This window comes from Triturus cristatus, chromosome 11 (genome assembly GCF_964204655.1).
Source record: "Triturus cristatus chromosome 11, aTriCri1.1, whole genome shotgun sequence".
In the NCBI taxonomy this organism is placed as follows: Eukaryota; Metazoa; Chordata; class Amphibia; order Caudata; family Salamandridae; genus Triturus; species Triturus cristatus.
In genome coordinates, this window is record NC_140594.1 from 1,035,171,966 (window position 1) to 1,035,184,440 (window position 12,475).

The window sequence follows — 12,475 nt, forward strand, 5'->3', positions numbered from 1 at the left end:
GCGGCCTGTTTGGAGCTCAGTCCCTGGTCCATGCCTCGGCTGAGACCACCTCATCCCACCCATGGCAATAGCGAGTCCTGTCGATCACAAGCCCGTGCCCAGCGAGCCTCGTCGGCCCATAATGCCTGCCATTAAAATATTTGTTTTCATTCTGGGTTTGCTGCTATTGGTAGTAGCGTATTGGACAGCTGTGCGAGTCAGTACATTAGTGACCACACCGTCATCCGCTCCACTCAACACGCATGCACAGACGTCACCCAAGGATTACACTGACACATTCGTTATGGGTGAAGAACTGCTGCAGGTTTATTTCATACAACATAAGTATGACGATAGAGTGGGTTATCTTACGGGCGATCCAGGGCAAGCAGCCCCTCGCTGCTCCGCCCGCCTTACGAGCCAGCACGCACGGTGGGTCGATGCCCGACAGCGCGGCACATTCTTTTCAGATCCTCCTTTGGATCACGTGATCTGTCTAATACTCCCGGCCCCTTTTTACGGGGGGCGGACCGTGTTATGGCACACCCCCGGTTGGTCAGGCCCCCCAACCGCCCGAAGGACTAACGGGGCGCCGTCGCGGTCTTCCCAGAACCTCCTTCGGCTCCCAGACCTTGGCTCGGGCACCCTTACTGTGCTGGACAGGGGTACCCTTATGTACCGACTGTCGCAGAGGTACCCTTACTGTATCCTTCTGCCTCCAGATCGCCCTGTAACTCCGCCACAGCTCTGGGGAGGCTCCCGTCGCTGCCAGAGCCCCCCCTTCCTCCCTTCGCTGTTATAGGTGCCCTGCCCTTGCGAGCTAGCTTTAGTGGGCTAAATTATGGATCCTGTTCTGTAACCCATAAATAACATCAATAATTTGCAACTTTACTCAGAACATCAGAGCAGACTACAAAGGGGGTTTCCACCAAAACGAATCGACGCAAGGATGTCTTTTGGCCCCACTGCTGTTCAGCTTATACGTGACATCTATACCCTTCGTTCCTTGAACATAATTTCATAAACAATGGAAGAATATGTTCTCTGCAGCAATGGAAGAATATGTTCTCTGCAGGAGAAGGTGGATGTATTTACGGAAAACAGAGTATCTTTCCTGGCACGAAGGAGGTTTCATTTTCCACTTTGTCTAAAAAGGTGATGTATTGATAGTGTTTCTGTTTCCCGCAATGCAGCTGCTTCGGGGTTTGATGATTTCTAGGCAGGGCAAAATATTTAAAGCTGACTGCTACAGATGAGAATTTGCCTCTGAAGGATACATATCTTTCAGCTCGTGGACCAAACTTTGCGAACGTTTCAAACCCCTGGGCTACAAGGAAAGACTGAGCGAAGAAGGCAACACCTAACTCTGTTTCTCAGGCTGGAAAATATGGCATGGGCAACAAGGCATTGAAACTGGCGGTTATGGTAAGGACATGAAATCCTATTGTGATTTTCAATTGGGCCAAATTAGGGTCCTTTGTGGCTTAGAAGTGTGTGTCCAACAGCTACAGCACAATAAAGCAAGATGAAGGTAACGTGTGAGTTACTGCCTTCCCTACGTTTATCAACACAAGCTGACATCACGGGTATCTAATGATGGGATGGGTGCTTAAAAGCTGTGAACATCAGACAGTAGGGGGGCAACAGCCTCTGCCTTTGTACTCTCACCCAGCACACGGGCAACATATGCTCACTGTCCTTGGCTGCTTCATGACACTGTCTCTGAATAGTGATGCCACCCTTGGCTAGTGACAGCATTCTTGGCAAGTGCTTCGTTGAGACAATCTCACCTTCCTACAGCACGCAATAAAATAATAAAACTGCTAACTCTGCCGTATTTACCTTTTCGGCCAAAGCTCCCTATTTTTGTTTCCTTTCACATTTTCTTATTATCCTATTGTTTACTTCTAATGAACAATATCTCAGCAACATCTCCTGGTTTTGGCCTCCCTACTGCCAATAATGACTTGGCATTCTCGGGATCTATCTTAACTAACCAGATAATACGAGTTCTATTGCATATTCTTGCAAATTAAGTTACATTAATTGGATGGTGGAGTCTTATTCCAGCCTTGTTCTTCAATAGTTCATATAAAATCAAACTAAGAAAATATTATTGAAATATTTCGGTCCATTCCTACTTTTTAATTTACTTAAAATGACAGCTTAATTCCTGAAGACGACATGTAACTTGAACTAATATTTATCGAATTCAATCAGTTTTAATAAGTGGATTGGCACAGCACCTCCATCCCTAATTCAAAACCTAATGCTAACCACAACAATCAGGAACATATGTGCAAGTGCCTTAACAGGCACTGAAACTATTTACCGTTCGTGTAATGTTTGTTATATAATGTTGTTAGTTAATGATATTGACTGATACAACTTGCCTGCAGTTTTTAGAATTGATTTTGTAAAACGCTGTAACCTTATCTCACCTTAACCATAACTATTAGTCCCAAATATCGTTAAACTTGTTGACTTCCATTTAATTAATTCCAAAATAGTGCAATTTCTTTTTTTTTTTTTTTTAATTGTTTATTCCAACAGTGTGGTTTGATGTCACCTATGAAACATCCTGTGTGGTTCCACAAGCTCTGTTTTCGAATCTCTCAGTTTGTGCAACAAACACATTGTGTTCTGCTCCTAATAAAGAACCAAAACCATCCAACATTTGTTGTGTTATGTTATACTATATTTGTAGGGCACACGTACCAGATTGGTTTCCTGGCGCTACTCTGAAACTTGTTAGAGTGGTATGTTACTCATATACCTGTCTAACTAGCCATGTTTTAGGAGTTTGCGGGAAGTCATGAGGTCTGTGCAGGACCTAATCTCTAGCGGTGGGGAGTTCCAATATCTGGGACCTGGTGTGATAAACCTTGTTCCACCAAAGTGTTTCCATGTAAAGGATCCCTGGGGAAACCACATGTAGTTTCAATCTTGGGGGTCGCGACGTGGCCAAGGTGAACATTTCACGTCAACACATTAATATCGTAGAATGGATAAAAGAGAGCAGTATTGGTGGATTCCATAACAAAATGACTTTCGAGCTTTTGCACATGACCACTTGATGTGCCATTGGCTTGCCTATTTGGCAATGTCCTTTTCGCAGGACTACAGCTCTCAGATATCATTCACCCAATACATGGCATCTTATGAGCGACACCAAATATTTACCGCTCCTTGTGCTTACTAAAATGGACCCGATCCTTGGTTCCCAGCACACAATGCACTTAAATGTCATCTGGCCCTGGTGCCTATCAAACAACTGTGATAGCATCTGTCACCCTCATAAATAAATAAACGAACTTCAAAAGGTCGCCAAAGAGGCGAGCCAGACCAAGTCTCGGCAGACCATGTCACTCTGGGCTTTACCTTGCCTCCCTGTGGAACAGGGAGAATAACCTTAAAGATGTTATGTATGACACAACCCAGGCCTTCCGCTTGTCTCAAAACAGCTCAGGCTGATGACTGTCCTGTATAGACTAAGCCGCCACTATGACTGAGGAGAAGAAAACATTTCACCAGCTGTTTCCGAATAGCAAGGCTAAAAGATGAAAGGCAGCAGCATCTCTTGACTTAAGTATGGAACTCACCATCACAATACATACCTTCAAGGTGTCATGTATGACCCACGAACCCAGGGCCTCAGCTTGTCTCAAAACAGCTCAAGCTGCTGACTTTTCTGTATAGACTAAGCTGCCACTATGACTGTGATTTGAAAGAAAACATTACACCAGCTGTTTTCGAATAGCAAGGCAAAGATGAAAGACAGCAGCACCTCTTGACTCAAGCGTGGACTCACAATAAATAACATCGGTATTCCAAATCCAAACCTTTAACCAATATTTGATCACATGTGACTATCTTAATCACCATCAGCCTGGCCTACTTCCTTAGTAAAATGGCGAGTGGCCCGTAAAAGAGTACATTTGAAATATAAAGCCATGCATTTTCAACATGAAGCCAGGAACGTAGGAAAGCTTGGGGACAATAGTGTGAATAGTGATGGAGGCCTCTGGCTCAGGGCTTTCAGGAATGAAACATCCGTCAAGGTAAGAGAGACCACTAACTCAACTCGCGCTTGCATTGGATTCGTGCGCTGCCGAATACAGCAAGGAGCATGCCCAAGTAACTGTCCCTGAGGCCGAGTCACCAAACACTACTAGCCAAACTTACTAACGTTTTACACTCCCAAGCCCTTTCAGAGGAAAATATACTTGAGTCGCATTGCACGTGCATATATGTAACTCTAGCCACATTTCAACATAGGACTCAACAGCCCTTGTACTACTGCTCAACTCAAGATCTGAGCTTTCACCTCCCCCCCGGGAGTCCAGCCTCAACCTGTCCCCCTGCCTGACTGCTTGGCCTTTTCTACTTGCACCTAATTGATTAAAACAAGCATGTTGATCCATTGAGCAGGTCCTCCCTATTTGACTGGGCAAAATTTGAAATGTTTGCTTAGCATGGACCTGCCTCCTCAGTCGCTGCAACCAGCAATTATGATCTACCCGCAAAATTACACCTACCGCAAGCCAGGATTGTTGACCTTGCCAATGGTCGGTAATGCATGAGGTACATGAGCAACTTTCATGGCTTCAATGTAAAATACTTGACTTGCTTCAATTCTGACTCCTAGGCCAAAGATGTGGCTGTGCAAGATCTATAACGAGTCACTAATGTATTAACGTAGTAAATAACGTATACTCACTTATTAAATCATGGCACAGTTTAACAAGAACTTTGCACAGATTCTAGAAAGTGCAAAGCAGCGGCGGCTGCATGAGCAGACTGTCGGAATTCTCCAACAGGCAGACGGCCTATCCCCAACAAACACAGCGTGCATATCTGCTCCTCTGCCTAACTTTGATGCTCTTCTGGGTACCCGCTGCCTCATTGTCTACTCAACAGGATGGTGCCATACCCAGCTGCACAAAATAACTTGTGCCGAGGGGATGCACCCAACACCCCCTCGTTATTTACCCATGACTGACACTGCAGGGCCCTTACCACTCTGCACCTTTCCGTCAACACAACATACTACCTAACAGTCAACAGTGTCTGCTCACCAGCGTGCCATGTCAGAGTATGCGTTGTGTACCAGCCCGTGTTTTGTAGGTACACACCAATATGTACACACTAATATGTCTGCAACACACCCTCATGCTAGACTATTTGGTACCATATACATTTTTAAGTTTGTGGTAGTGCTGCACGACCAGAAAGGTATCGAGTGTATCGAGTTTTTGCGCACCAACTAACGCTACACCAAGGACACACTCCTTTCTTCTTAGGCACGGGGAGAATACGTGATTTTCCCAGAAACACTGCAAAACACTGAAAAATTTCGGGGGGGGGGGGTGGGGCTGAAACTTTAAGCAATCGGTAGAGTGGAGCTGCAGGGGCTCTTAGACGAGGTAAAACAGCGAGGCCTCATTAACATGCAATTGGTCTTTTAAAGACCTGTGAAGTGCTCGGGTGCGGCTGCGTGTGCTTTATAGCCTTGGAGACACTTTGTCTCCTGGATAATCTGCGGCTCTTCTGCCTCCTGGTTTATTTCGTCTTTGAATATGTTGAAGTCAGCTGTAAGTTGGTGGTCAGTACACCTGTTTATCGGAAACTCTAAAAACAATTGTGCCTCAAATCGACGGTGCCCCTACGCCCCAGAACACAAACTTACACTACTGTATGCAGACCTTCAGTTGCGGCTCGCAATTCGTCGGGGGGGTTGTAAAATATCAATAAAAACAATCTGATCCATCATCTCGCCGGTCCGGCGCCGCCTCTGCTCCTGCCTCCTGGGTCGGTCTGGAACAGGAACAGAGGCATATTGTCCTCCTCCCTCCCCTGAGCCCTGTAGCCAATCACAATGCTGCAATGGCAGTGTTGTGATTGGGTGGAAGTCCCGGACGGCGCCCAGCTGGGCACTAGTAGGGACGCCATTTTCTCTATGTAGGTGCAGCCTACATAGAGAAAATGTAGAGTTGCATGACTGCTTTGGTCGTCCCCAGGGCCGACCAAGCAGTCACGGCCCTCAGAGTGGTGCAAGCCACTCCTCCCCGCCCACCCACCTGGCCCCAACCAGGTATATCCTCCCGCCTACCCCCAACCAGGCATACCTCTGCCTTCTGCTTTCTCGCAGCGCGATAAGCAGAAAATAAAATGGTATTTAAAATACCATTTTATTTTCTGCTTCTCGCACTGCGAGAAAGCAGTGGAGCGGCACTTCTACGCCTCAATGGAGCGGTCGCCCCTGGTGTACACTGATGGTTTCATCAACTAATTTTACACTAGTCATGTTGTATTGTACTGCACACTTCCAGGATTCTTATTTTTACTGTCATACACCAATGGTGCATATTGAATGTTTTTATCAGCCATTTTTATACTAACTATGTAAGCACTGCACTGCATTTTTATCATGTGTACCAACGGTTTTACTGGTGAACAACAATTATTTTTATTGGTAGTTTTATAACGTTGCAATGGTTTTAAGTAACTATGCAAAATAAAATAAACTTGAAACTAAACTTGAAACTTGAGCATTGTAAATAAGGCTCCCTTTCATGCTATTCTTAGCGGAGGGAGGAGGACAATGGGTGTCGGGGTGGGTGTTCCATCGCAACACCCATTGATATAGACGCTGCCCCATATTTATAAGGGTGCAATAAATATGGGACAGCGTCAAAATTAAGACCAGGGAAAACCTGGTCTTACCCTGACGAAACGAGGAGAAATGTTTAATTTTTCCTCGTGTTTGCTGTTTCCATGAGTGCTACGTTGTGCAGCACATATGGAAACAGCAAAACGCCAATGATTGTTTATGTGCAGGAAGGTGGCCCTTCCTGCACATAAACAATCGTTTAACAAAATGACTTTTTGCAACTTCTATGTGTGCTGCATTAAGCAGCAAACATAGAAGTTACAAAACGCCATTTAAAGATTGTTTATGTGTAGGAAGGGACACCTTCACAATGGTGGAAGGGTGCCTGCATTGTTGCTAGGCAGCTAAATTTAGTGCCAGCGCAGGGGGAAGCGCAGGGCAGCATCATATCGTTGTAAATATGGTGCAGCCCTGCACTTCAGAATGGGCGGAGCGCGGTGTTAAGCCAAGGAGGCTAAAGCCGCGCACCACCACTTCATTGTAAATATGCCCCCTTAGTCACACACATCCCACACATATACAGAACCAGGTCAGGAGGACGGATATTCTCCTACATTGCTCCTAAAGCATGGAATGAGCTGTCATTTCACAATAAAGCCTTATTTGGTACATAATAAAATATTGAGGGCTGAAAGAGGTGCACGTTTCATTGCCCATCCATGTTATTCACCTGCAATTTGCTCAAGGGGACAAAGGTATTCCCTTGGGGAGATATGTTGTTTACGTAAAGGTTTACTCCACCAACTGATGACAATATGAGATCATATTTCTGATGAGAACCATTTCATGACCGTATTTTCTCCAATTTGAATGTCTCAGTCTGCTGTGCTAGTCTGAATATATGTTTAAACACATATAGAATAAAATACCATTGATGTTATAAAATCTACATTGACGTGCATTTGAGCGGCTTTTCATTCAAACTTGAAATTTCTCCCTTTTCAGAATTGTTCATGCTTTTTGTCAAACTGAACACTGGATAAGGCTAAAAGTATTTTTATTTGACTAGAATTTCTGCTCCTAATTTTTCCAAATGTATAAGTGCAATTCATAATAATATTCCTTAAGCAATTCAAAACAGTGAGGGCCTTATTTACAAGACAGTAACACATCGCAGCACTGCAAGCCATTTAACTGCGCAGTGCTGCGCCACTTTTAAAGCACAGGGATGCACCATATTTACAATAATATGACATATCTCTGAGCTCTCCCCTGCGCTTGCGCACAATTGGCTGCCATGCACCAACACAGGCGCCCTTGCTCATGGTGCAAGGGTGTCTACGTTTTAAGGGAGATTGTTTCTATGCAGAAAGGGACACCTTCCTGTACAAAAAGAATCACAAGAGGTTTCCTCTTTCTATATGTGCAGAATGCAGCACGCATAGAAAGAGGAAAAAACAAGGAGAAATAAAAGTATTTCTCCTCGTTGCGCCTCTTACGCCTCCCCGGGGGGGCGGGGCATATGATTCTGACGCATTCCCAGGTTTACGAAATTTTGTAAATCTGGTAATGCGGCAGAATCCATGGGTATTGCATGCGAACACCCACAGCAACAGCCACAACACTCCCCTTTCACGCAAAGTGCTGCTCGAAAAGGGACCATATTTATAAGAGGATGGAAAGCCACGCAGGGTGGCTTTACGTGGCCTTGTAAATATAGAGCACCACACTGTGCCACCGGTACGGCAAAAAAAGTGAGGCACCAGCGGCGCAAGGGGCTTGTAAATATGCCCCTGAAAGTTGTCAAGAAACAGCAATTCTTTATCATTAGCAACAAGGATCCGCAGAAGTGGTGATAAGTGAATACACTCAAATCTCCATTTTACCAACCTATCCGTCATGGCGTCCAATTGATAAATAGGAAATATGCTCTGGTAGGATTACGCCTACTCTTGGAGCAAATTTTCGTCTTTTAGAGAAAGAATCCCAAGTGCACTGCAGAAAATCTATCAAAGTTGTAGACTTTCTGTTTTATTCTAATGCAAATAATTTATGCTTGCAGAATTTCCACTGGGTGGAAAGAAAACCCATAAGTTTTGATGCATTGCGAGAGTGCTGAACTGCACAATGCAAATCCAGTGCGTGGAATAATTCTATGTTTATCTAAGCATAGGAATATGTCCTGGAAGGATATGCTTCCAATTCAAATCCTAAACTAGACAGAGCACACTGACCTCTGAGATACTGTATGCAGTAGTGGCTGCTACAGGGCAGTAGTGGTGGGTGGGGAGTCATGATTAAAACAAAAAAAAATAAAAAAACGAAAAATCCACCTACCTACAGGCTCCCAGACTCCCCTAGCGAATAATGACGCTGCTGTCATCAGCATGACAGCAGGATCATGATTGGTCTGAGCACCGTGTTTCCGCGTTCAGACAGGGCGTGGGAGGCTGTGCATGTTCTCCAACTGGCTGTGCAATACAGCCAGCTGGAGAACATGCTAAGTGCACATAATTGAACATTGCTGTAATACCCAAATGAATGTTCTAGACCCCCACGTGGACAAGTGAGCCACCTTACACATTGTGAGCCCAATGGTTTTGTTCCAAGAAGCCTATTTACTTTGTCCACTATAGCAATAAGCCACTGCAGGCGTGCATATCTCTTGGCAGGAACAACATTGTTTATTAAAATACCCATATTAAGCAACAGCAGTTTGTAACTACATCAGTTATGTGCACTTAGCTTGTTCTCCACCCGGCTGTATTGCACAGAGAACATGCACAGGCTCCCAGTCCCTGTCTGAGCGCCGATGGGACCACATTTCCCAGAGTACAACAGAGGTGTGTGACATCATGAGCGCCAATGTAAATACTCATCCTGTATGGACCAAGGTGTCTTCCTCGTTGCATGGTGCCGCCAGTGGCCGGGAGAGGACAGATTGTGGTAAGTCCATGCATTTGTGGATGTGACACATAGCTTATCTTCACACTACCGGTGCCCCTTTACCATTGTATTAGGCAAAACAGCCTTTGGGGAATTTATGTCCTTCAGGTCCATCAGTCTTGCCAACCTCATAATGAGTAAACTTGAGATGACATCTTTAGCATCTACCTCGAGGACGCTCCACGCTTCTTCGTTCATGCTACTGCTTGTGATGATATTTTTATGGACAAGAGATCCATATTTTGCCTGTACCAACAGTTGGTGTGAGCATTTGTGAGACAGTTCTAATTTTGTTATAATGTGTTGTTTCTTTCACTGATCAATAGACTTATTAGTGCCCTGATCCCAGACTACAGCAATAAGATGGGGGGCCATGACTACTTGTTCTTGGTAAGACTGCAGCCACAACTTATTTTACACATGGTTAGCAGTGGTCACCAGTTCACTGAGTTATTCCTCACACGTGTAACCTACCCTATATAACATTTTCTGCATGTTATATGCCTACACTACTCGATACCTAAAGTTTGTCAGAAATCACCCTTTTTATCTCTTTTAACAGATCACTGATGTCTTGTTTACAAGGAATACACCTGGCATCATTGAACTTCATTTAGATGCAGGTTGTTTTTAACATCTCTCATTTTTGCAAGCTGAGAGGGCGACCACATCTCTCATTTTTGCAAGCTGAGAGGGCGACCGGTCTTAATGAATGCCATCGACACCTCTTAGTAGGGTTTCTTTCGACAGAAACATGTCGACCGCCTACGTTACTTTCAATCATGTCTCTGGAGGGCACAATAAAACCTAACACGTCTACCCAGAAGATAGTTTGAACTCAGACACATTTACCACTGCACTTTCCATTCACCCCCATAGTTGCTCTCAGTTGGTGGACATACATTCATACTTTAGTCATGAAAAAATACATATTACACCTAAATCTCCCCACCAACACAGTGGGTAGAAACCTGTAGCTAGGCCTTTCAGGCTGGTGCTAGGATGGCCCAAGGATAAGGCACGCCTCCTAACAGGTGGGTGAGGGCCTTCCTCTTAAAGTAGTGAAGTACCAGGTACCCACTAGATTCATCACTCTGCCTCAGGAGCAGTCAATCTTTGATTATTGTGTACATAACGCATGCGCCATTTGCAAAATGGAGAGCCGGCTTACAAGGAAGAGAGCAACTGCATTACATTTACAAGTAGGTCAAAATCACATCATTTCTGTGGTAGTTCAGAAATAACCCGAATAGTTTGGTCATTAAGGCCTCATTGATGAGGTTTTACCGTAGGGCAGCGCCGCAGGCCTCCCTGCCGCGCTGCCCTACGGTAAAAGAAAAGGGCAGGAATGGGCCGTATCTATGAGATAGGGCGCATTCCTGTCTTTTTCCTCTGCACCTGCGCATAATGGGCTGCCGTTCGCCAATGCTGGCACCTTTGCACCGTGGTGCAAGGATGCGTGGGTTGAGGGGATGATTGTTTTTGAGCAGGAAGGGAAATCTTCCTGCACACAAACAATCACAAGAGGCTTTTTCCTTATCTCTGCAGCACACATAGATAAAGGAAAAAACGCGGAAAAATAAAGACATCCCCTGGGGAGGCGTACGTTTTTGGCCCTGCCTCAGATTTACGATTTCTCTTAAATCTAGGGCAGTGTAAAGGCCATGGATGTTGCTGGGACCGCCCCCAGCAACACCCATTGCACGCCCCTTTAACACAGAAAACTGCGTTTAAGGGAACAATATTTACAGGCAGCATTAAACCCAAAAAAGTGGCCTGGTGCTGCCTCGCAAATATGGCGCAGGCTCCTGCGCCACGTCACAAAAAGTGACGTTCTGACGGCCCAAGGCGCCTCATTAATGAAGCCCTCAGCTTTTTCAGAAAGGGAGATTGGCACTTTGGATGGAAGTGCTAAAAAAATCATCATTTACAAATCTATACTTTCAATCAAATGAAGCAGCGACCTTTAATGCACTTGCACAATTTAAAGTACCTGCACTTAACTGAGAATTTCTCCAAGTTAATGTTTGCTTTACAGACTGCATAGCTCGGAAAAAGAGACAAGAAACAAACGCTTAGGTGTGCAGTCCGCTGCGCATGCGCTAACTCTGAGAATTTCCGAGTTAAATGTATGCGCTCTAGAAAATGCTGTTACAAAAAAAGTGCACAGTAGGTTCGCGCGCAAACGCAGGGCTTCACGGTGGGGCTCAAGGGCTTATTTCTAATCATTAGACTCGACATTCAGGCTGCTTCTAAGAAAAAAATGCGGGCCCCAGCAACTACTGTTTTTTGGTCTACTTTTTTTAAGCAAAGGGATTTTTTTTTTAAAGCAAATTAAGCAGGGTGACTGAGGAACAAGCAGAGATTCCGGCTGCATGACAAAGAAGGTAAGGCACATTCTTAAAAATCAATGTAAAAGTATTCGGGCAGATTTACAAGCCCCTTGCGCCACTTTTAACATGGGAAAAGTGACGCAAACGTGACGCAAGGGGCTTGTAAATAAGCCCCATGATTCCTCCCGACTTGGGAAATTCATTGCGAATGAAAACGCATGCCCGCATACCTGTTCGATCCAGTCGAGACCCTTGGAAGTCTCCAGAGAGAGCCAGGGAGGGCAGTAGTTCCAACGCCGAGTTGTCCTCGCGGGCTGAGAGTTTATTATCGACCAGCATCCGCGGCCTGACCAAGCAGTTTTAGGGGGTGGGGAGAGAGTTCACTCTTTCCCGATACTCTAAAAATAAACGCCCGCGGAAGCGAGTTACAAAATGTTTGCAACAGACAATGGCACTGTGCAAAAACAACAATGAAAAAAACCCACAGTCAGCAGATAACGTGAGATATATTATGTGAACTGGAGGCGTGCGACTGACGGGAAATCTGACTTTGTGGTACTTCGTGTCCCAGTGTTAAAATGCAGAGCAGAGGCAGACGCGCCAA

General features: G+C 45.1%; 1 protein-coding gene across 1 annotated transcript in view; it reads right to left on the bottom strand.

Moving 5' to 3' along the window:
• CPN2 (carboxypeptidase N subunit 2) overlaps positions 1–12,226 on the bottom strand; it is a 30,345-nt gene extending 18,119 nt beyond the window's left edge. The window contains exon 1 of the mRNA XM_085635247.1: positions 12,102–12,226. The gene's annotated coding sequence lies outside the window, so the exon portion shown is untranslated. The remainder of the gene's footprint in view (positions 1–12,101) is intronic.
• Between the last annotated feature and the right edge of the window lie 249 nt (positions 12,227–12,475).